The sequence below is a fragment of the Aedes albopictus genome, chromosome 2 (genome assembly GCF_035046485.1).
Source record: "Aedes albopictus strain Foshan chromosome 2, AalbF5, whole genome shotgun sequence".
Classification (NCBI taxonomy): domain Eukaryota; kingdom Metazoa; phylum Arthropoda; class Insecta; order Diptera; family Culicidae; genus Aedes; species Aedes albopictus.
Window position 1 is genome coordinate 408,805,262 of NC_085137.1, and position 9,015 is coordinate 408,814,276.

Consider the following 9,015-nt stretch of genomic DNA (forward strand, 5'->3'; position numbering starts at 1 on the left):
GAGCTCTGAAAGGTGCCTGGGGTCCAATGGACCCCAGGTATCCCTTTTAGGGTTAATGAAAAACCCTATATGTGCCTAGGGTATAACTTTACTATCAGGCGTCGGATCGCTTTCCGGTCTTCGACAAAGTTTGTTGGTATACGCTTACAGTGCAACCTAGTGGCAACATTGGAAAACATAAGATTTCTGCATACATTTGGCCACGTTTTCCCAAATAAAATTCAAGCTTGTTGAGCGCCACCTTAGGCTTGACCGATTTTGCTCAAATTTTGAACTAAGCTCAGAAGCTCCAAAACAACTAATTTAGAAGATAAGACTTGATATTTTTTTGAAATTTTTGTTTTCCACATAAGTGGGTCACCTTACTGTAGATACAAAGGCTTACATTCCATGGAGTTATTAGAATATCTGTACCATCTTTACAGTCCAATACGATACTCCATTTACTTATTAGAAGGGTCATTGGTCTGTAATCATTCGTAGAACACAAGTTTCGCTTGTAGATCCTATACATACATTTCATGGAGTTTTGGGACGACCTAGATGATCTGTAGAACTCAAAATAGTACAACTGCTGTGGAAATCTTCAAAACATATGGCCTTAAAAATAATATCAATAGAACCACTGTACGCGTATATCGAAACAACTTTTATGCAATTCAGTATTATAATTTCAATTTTATCAGACTCATTTCAGTATAATAATGACCTACTTTTCCGTACTGACTCATTATGCAACTGAAATGAGTTGCATAATGAAAAAGAGTTGCTTAAAGTTCATAATGCAATTCATTTGGGTTGCATTATGAACATTATGCAACTCAAATGGGTTGCATAATGAAAAAAAAAAACATTGCATAAAATTTTGTATGCGAATCGTTGCAAAACTCGATTTTTTCAGCACTCGTAGTGTTTATCCACCAACGCTACGTAGTGTTTGTACAACTCGTGCTGAAAAAATCATCTTTTTGCAACTCTCATTGCATAAATAACTATTATAGATATATGTAGGATTGAATTTCAAGGAGTTTGGAGACAAAGAATATTCATGAATAAGAAATATTCATGATATGTTTAACATGTTTTTCATATATTTTAAACATAAGCCCTACGAATAGCCGCTCCATAATGCAGTAAAAGAAAGGGGTCATTTACCCATCTAAAAAAGGTGACAAACGAGAACTTCCGAGCGACCACAATTCTGAAACACGCCTACAAAGTGCTATCCCAGATCATCTTCCGTCGTCTTCCAGCAAAGTGAATGAGTTCGAGAGAAGTTATCAAGCCGGCTTTGTTGACGGCCGATCGACATCGGACCAGATCTGCAACGTGCGGCAAATCCTCCAAAATGCTGCGAATACCAGGTTCACCTGTTCATCAACTTCACGATACGGCAGTGTCGACTCGACCACACAGACATGGACCGTGCTTGGGAAAGACCTAAAAGCACTCAGAGTTTTCGAGCAACGCATACTGAGGGCGATCTTCGGTGGTGTGCAGAAGAACGGTGTGTGGCGGCGAAGAATGCACCACGAGTTCGCTGCACTCTACGGTGAACCCAGTACAGTAGACATTCGATAACTGCAACATGTTTATTGTTTACATTTTACTTACCGAATAAAATTCGATAACTGCAGCATCTGACAGACGTCAAAGAACTGTCAGTTCCTGCAGAATGCAGCCAATGTGCATTTGAAAAACATCGCATTGCAACAAAAATGCATGCGAAAAACATCGCATCGCTGTTGACTGTTTATAACTTCAAATTTGTTGCACTTAGCGGACTTGCAGTTAAAAAGCATTGCACCGAGTACCGAGCGAACGTCTACTGTATTCAGAAAATGGCCTAAGCCGCGAGTATACGCTTGGCGTATGTTGGAAGAATGCCGGACAACAACCCTGCGAATTTGGCGGTTGCAACTGATCCGGATGGCACAAGAAAGCGTGATGCGCAGAGAGCACGATGGGTGGACAGAGTGGAAACAATTGCGAAGTAATGCAAATTAACCCTCGAGCAGTCGCGTCTTTGACTACCTCCAGCGACACCGCGCTCACGCTGTGTACCACAAGCGTGCATTTTTCATGGTGTTGACTTGAATAAAACAAAGTTATTTTTATTTTTCTCCAATTTTTATGCGAATTTATTTGCTCTCTTTCTCTCTGAATGAGTGTTCTGTTTTTGGCAATTACATGTAGCGTTTTACTTTATGTACTTGTTCATTTTCACCTCCACTATATTATTTTTGCTTGTGTTTTTTTTCTCCTTTTCTTTTGATGATCGATATTTTATTAGACTTTTTATATAATTTTCGTGTGCTAAATGCTAGTTTTTTTTTCTTATTTTGCTTCTTTTACCCTTTCACTAAATTGATTTCGCCATGTACGGTTTCAAATTCTGCACAGCTTCGCAGCTTCTCGCCTTCTCGGGTTCATGCTCGTTAAGTGTCTGCTTCTATTAGTATTTTACACATTCATCACATTTTCACGACTAGATACTCATAATGATCGATAACTATTGTTTTTTTTTCGAGTAGTGTTTTCTTCTTTTCGCATTCATCTAATTTATTCCTTTCCGCTCGCGGTCGGCTTTTCTAAATCCGTTTCGCTCTCCACTTTTTTTTTGCTCTGATTTCTATTATTTGTGATAATTTTACGTAAATGCGATTCAAGGTATAGGGCTTTGATTGATGATTATCCTTTTCATTTATTGAACGAACGAAATCTTTGCGATTAGTTTACTTTTTAACGTGTGGGTTTCAACGGGGAAGGGGGTTGAGAAAAACATGGCGACGAGTAGCGTCATAATAGCTTTTTGTTTCTGTACACATTGATAGCGTTTCGTGGTGAGACGAAAGTCAAGGCGATCCCTTCGCTCCAAGCGCGCGCACTTTAACTTATTTTTATGACACGCAAGTACCAATATCGAAGAATTGCATTAAGATAAAGCCGATTTTTTCTTAGAAATAATTTAGTAGCCATGTGCCTGCGCTCAATATTCATACCATTTATGTATGTGAACTTGCCGTTCTTGATACGTTGTCTCATTTATTAGTAGGTTAAGTTGCGATGCCTTAAGTTGAACTAATTTGTTTTCGATTATTTTCTTTATCTGGGAGGACCAGCCTCGAAATGCCTTTAGCGGTATCAAAAAAGCCATAATCTTCTTCGCGATGGAACTCGTCATTGTCCGAAAGGGATGGATGCATTTGCAGCAATATGGATTAGGTTTGGTTTTATGACGGGCAAAATCATAGTGATTTCTAAACAATTTATTAGTTTAACAAAATTGTGCGTTTATTTCAACCAAAGATAAACAGACGTATATTCTTTTGTAAACCTAGAAGTACATAGATGTTTCACTAGGAACACTTTGAAGTGCAAGCATCTATTTGTCACTGAATGGCCCAAATGGCCAGTCAAATAAAAAAAATGTTTTGGAAAACATCGTGCATGCGAAGAAACATCGTACGACTTTTGAAATTTTATTTTAACGAATAGCGGTGCGATAACTGCAAAATAGTAACAATCTTTCAATTAAAATGCCTCGCAGCTGAAGCGTTTGTACTAGACTGGCCCAAATACAAAAATATCGAAAATTTCCACGGGGCACCCTCTAGAATCGTGCCTCTGAATGAGAAGAACAATCTGTTAAAGATTCAGCTCAATCGGTTAAAAACTGAGCTGGCGTAAATTAGTTGAAGGTTTGTATGGGATGTTCAGTCCATCATATTTGGCTCAGAATTGAATGAATGGTAGTTGATACCATAAGGAACAACTTTGTAGAACACCATATCATGATAAAACTTAATTTAGTTGCGGTTTCAGCTAACAATAGCAGGATGAGGACATCTTCCCCCTTTTGCTCTCGGTTGTTAAGGTGCCATTAGACTGTTTGTCGTAATGACAAATATTTGTAATTGTAGTCCGAAATTCATCCAAGGTTGCCATGATTCATGTTGTGTTGGGCTTTTGTCTTGCTTGTTTGACCAAATATTTGTCATGGGTAATGGGACTTTTACATTCAGCACGTGTTTGTCGGTCGAAGCTTGCACGCTACATCATAGTAAGCCATATCATTCTTCATTATCTCGATACCCATCCACGTGCATGAGCAATGGAAATGAAGGACAACATAGCCGCCTATGATGTAGTGTGCAAGTTTCAAAAATAGAAATACACTAGAACGCCAATGGCGCTGTACTCAGTTTTCCTATTTAATTATTTTCATAACTTTAGTTGTAATAATTGATTGTTTTTAAGTGCCCATCTTGTAGAGGACCTTTTGTTTTGGTAAACAAAATTCATTTGACACTTATAGTACCGCTACTGACGGGCGAGGCAAACTAGATGTTAGTCACACGAACAGTCGCGACATTGGATTTCTGTGGCTGGTTATTCTAATGTTTCAAACGACAAACACGTGCTGCATGTAACAACCGAGAGTAAACGGGAGAAGATGTCTTCATCCTGCTATCGTTAGCTGAAACCGCAACTAAATTAAGTTTTATCATGATATGGTCTTCTACGAAGTTGTTCCTTAGGGTATCAACTACCATTATTTCAATTCTGAGCCAAATCGATCTCCGTGCTCCGTGAATTTTGATTTTTTTCACATACAAATGTGGCCCGTTCTAGTTTGCACCAAGCGAATGTCTACTATACACTGAAAAAATAAATCACATATCCAGATTGGGTATAGGGTGACGATGGGTGTTATCGGTAGGATTTTTCTTTTCGTCATGGGGGGTTTTTGTGGGCCGCATTGCCTGAAATTTGGGCATATAACTCGGGCTTGGTTGGGAAGGATTTGAGGCCAACTCTAAGACCTACAGGTTTCCAAAAAAAAAAAAAACCATGACGAAGAGAACAAAACTGCCGAGAATACGTTAGTTTCCCTATATAACTGTTATTGGATTTTCCAATGAAAATTTCTTCGGAAATATCACATGAAATCAATACGATACATTGAAAATATAAGGAAATCACACAGCTTTTATTGCAAAACCACATAGCTTCGCAAAATCTAAGTGTTATTTCCATATCATTTAATGAACACGCGTATGAAAAAACAATCCATGTGAAAATCAGATAGAAACAATGTGAAAACTTTTTTCAGTGTATGATAAGAGATTATGCCTTCTTCCTATTATTATTGGCGTTATGTCCCAATGAATTAACTACATCGGCTGTTTTCCTACTCTCCGCATCGACCAATGTGGCGCTAGCTTCTATGCGCGAAAAATCGCTAAAAGTAAATCGCAAAAATATTGTATGGCGAATACCATCTAAAGGCAAATTCTTCAAAGTGGAACACATTATTCGAAAAAATATTTAGTAGTGGTTGTGCACAATGGTGACCACTATTAAGCCTACCAAATATTTTTTCGGGAAAAGCTTTGTATTTCAAGTAATTCAAGTTTAGATGCATTTCGCCATACAAAATTAAATTGATTTACTTCTGCTGATCAACTGTGGCTGCGCGCAAAGCGGGTAGTCCATTGGGACAAAGCCTGCTTCTTAGCGTATGTGGTTATGTTTCGTACATTTGTAAGGTTCCGATTTCATCGTGTTTGATCTCGTAGTAGTTACTTAACAAATTCAAAGATCTTGAATGCAAAATGCAAACAGTGATGTGTTAACTGCAAAGTTGTTGCATTTGTCAAATATGCAGTAAAAAAGCATTTCAGTCAAAGTGTTTGCCTTTATTGAACCACTACTGTATTCTGATCATAGTGGTTTCTGCTTCCGTGTACGTACACGTTGCATTACAGTTTTACACGAACACTAGTTGAGTTACTGGTTGAAATAGTAATCAAAAATCAGCTGTTCTCGGCGAAATCAAATGGGCGTATTTTCAACCAGTAGATTTGTATTAGTGTTCGTAACACCGTGCTGCGAAACCACTATAGCGAATCCGAAATTTGAGTAATACGTCTGTCTATCCTTGAGAAAACTTCAATATAATACCCTTTGGGAAACAAAACTGGCAAAAAACCGTAAAAACTTTCAGGCTATCATTTTCATACTAAAATAGTTTTGTGCTTAGAGCTGTCTTCATGCCGCATCCTCACACTGCTGCTTATGGTTAAAGTTCAATTAAAATTCAAACTTTTTAGTGTTTGCGTTATTTGCAAAGAAATTCTCCAAACATTTTTCGATCTCGATCCAAGAACCCTATGATCATTACCCAGGGTCTCAAGTTAGCCTAGTGATTGAGGCTAAGGATCACCAATCCGGAGACGGCGAGTTCGATTCCCGTTCCGGTCGGGAAAATTTTCTCGACTCCCTGGGCATAGTGTATCATTGAACTTGCCTCACAATATACAAATTCATGCAATGGCAGGCATAGAAAGCCCTTCAATTAATAACTGTGGAAGTGCTCAAAGAACACTAAGTTGAAGCGAGGCAGGCCAAGTCCCAGTGGGGACGTCGAGCCATAAAGAAGAAGAAGAAGATGATGATCATTACCCAAGCAACACACATGGTTACAAAACAGTGACGGCAGCGTATGTAAGGTTTGCGCAGTAAGTCACAGTGTCTTCTGTGCAACCCTTACATACGCTGCCGTCACTGTTTTGTAACCATGTGTGTTGCTTGGGAAGGCTTGTATGCTGGTCACTCGGCTATCGAACCAGTTGATGTGAGAGAATACCAAATGTATTCAAGATGCGTTTGTGGTGTGGTAACCATGGTTTCCCATGGCACTAAGGGCCAGAATCGCAATCTAGCGGAACTAAATTAATTACTCCAAAACGAAGCATATCCGACACATGGACAAAGTTGTTTGACATCAGCAGGAGCATCTATTGCTAAGAACGTAGTAGTTCGCAAGTCGCCCGCATAGGTGGCGCCACCATCTAACTTCTTTGTTTTACGTCCTAGAGACTTGGCGTCTTCGGCAAAGTTGTTCATTTTGGCAAAATAAACAACTCTTTCTAAAACGTCAAAATTCCACAGCCTACTATTTTCGAGTTATTTGAAAAAATGAAAAATAATCCATGACAAAATCAGTTATTAGCCTATTTTGATATTCTACTAGAAACCATGTGAGATTATTTTTTTTTAATGCTAATGTGTCGAACCAAACATATTGTATTGGATATGTTGAATATTATCATTATAAATGAAAAATCATTATAATTAAAAATAATAAATTTAGATAATAGCTTATTAGTAACCAAGTGCCACCATGTAACATTTTACTGTTACACATTAGAAAGTTTACAACTATTTCTTAGACGTCAAAATTCCATTGTCTACTGTTTTTGAATTATTGCATATAAACTAGATGTTATCGAAAAAATTGACAATAAAACGTATTTTGATGCAATAGTATGTACTTTTTTTATTGTTTTTACTTTTGTAGGTCATGAAAAAGTCAGTTTACTATTGTTAGCATGAGTCAAGATAACTTTTAATTTGTTACATGTCATTTCCAAAATGTTTTAAGCTTAACCTATTTTGTCAATTATTTTAAATTTTAGAGCGCGAAATATCTTGTCGAAAGCTCGTGGATCTGTTCCAGGATGGAAAGGACGTTGATCAAAGATTGTGAAACTGAAGCTCCACGAAACTGACATGTTCATGGCCTACGATGTATCGTAAAAGTAAAAACAAAAAAAAAATAGTTCACGTTATTGCATCAAAATGTGTTTTATTGTCAATTCTTATCAATATAATCTAGTTTATATGCAATAATTCGAAAACAGCAGGCCGTGGAATTTTGACGTCTAAGAAATAGTTGTTTATTTAGTCAAAATGAACAACTTTTTCGAAGACATAAACTCTCTCATGTGTAGCAGTAAAATGTTACATGCTGGCATTACTTAAATTTATACTGTTACTAAAAAGCTATTATCTCAAAAATACCTCTCTAAATTTTTGCCAGTATGTTCACCTAGTATTGCTTCGTATTTGCTGAAAATTTGAAGTTGCGATTTTTTGCGCTGTGTGAGATATTAAGGCTTGAAGTTTACAAATGTTCAATTTTGTATTTTTATTTTTTATTTTTAATGTTAATAGTCAACGTATTCCAGTATGTACAATGTGTTTGGTTTGATACATTTGCATTAGGAAAAAAATTAAACTCACATGATTTCTAGTAAAAATATCACGAAGGGCTGAAAGTCTCTTAAATAAAGACAAATCAATCAATCAATAAAAATATCAAAATAAGCTTAAAAACTGTTTTTTCATTGATTTTTTTTTATTTTTCATATAACTCGAAAACAGTAGGCAGTGGAATTTTGACGTCTTAGAAAGAGTTGTTTATTTTGCCAAAATGAACAACTTTGCCGAAGACGCCAAGTCTCTAGGACGTAAAACAAAGAAGTTAGATGGTGGCGCCAATGGATAATGGATAACTGACACTGAAGAAGATTACATGTGGTAATCGAAATACGCGTATCTGTCAAAGGATAAGCAAAATAGGGCGGAATTAAAAGGTACGAAACTGATTACACTCATTCGAAGTATATTTTTTGCCAACTCTTTTGCTCTAGAACATTTCAGGTTGGGTTTATTTTAATCTAATTCCCGTCTATCTAAGCACCGACCAATCATGTTCGAAGTTTTTCTTGCACCTCGCCTAACGCCTTTTAGGCTTTTACATTGTGACAGCAGTTGAGTTACGTCAAACACACAAGACTACGGTAGCGCTATCTGTTCATTTCATAGCGGCCGTTTCAGTTATTTCAATGGTCCATTCTGACAATTCTCAGGTCACATTGACAGTTCTGGATGAGCAAGACAAAGACGGCCTTGGTTTTGTCCTCTTTTCACTCCTGCATTTTCTGTCAATGTGACCTGAGAGCTGGCAAAACTTTTCTTCGTGCAATGAAGAATTCATTATTTTATGTAACTCATTGACCAATTTTTACGCACTGGTTCATTATGTAGCTGAATTGAGTTGTATAATGAAAAAAACAATGCATAAAACTTTGTATGTAATTCGTTGCAAAACTCGATTTTTTCAACACTCTTCGTATTTATCCAACTCGGCAAGCTTCGTTGGAT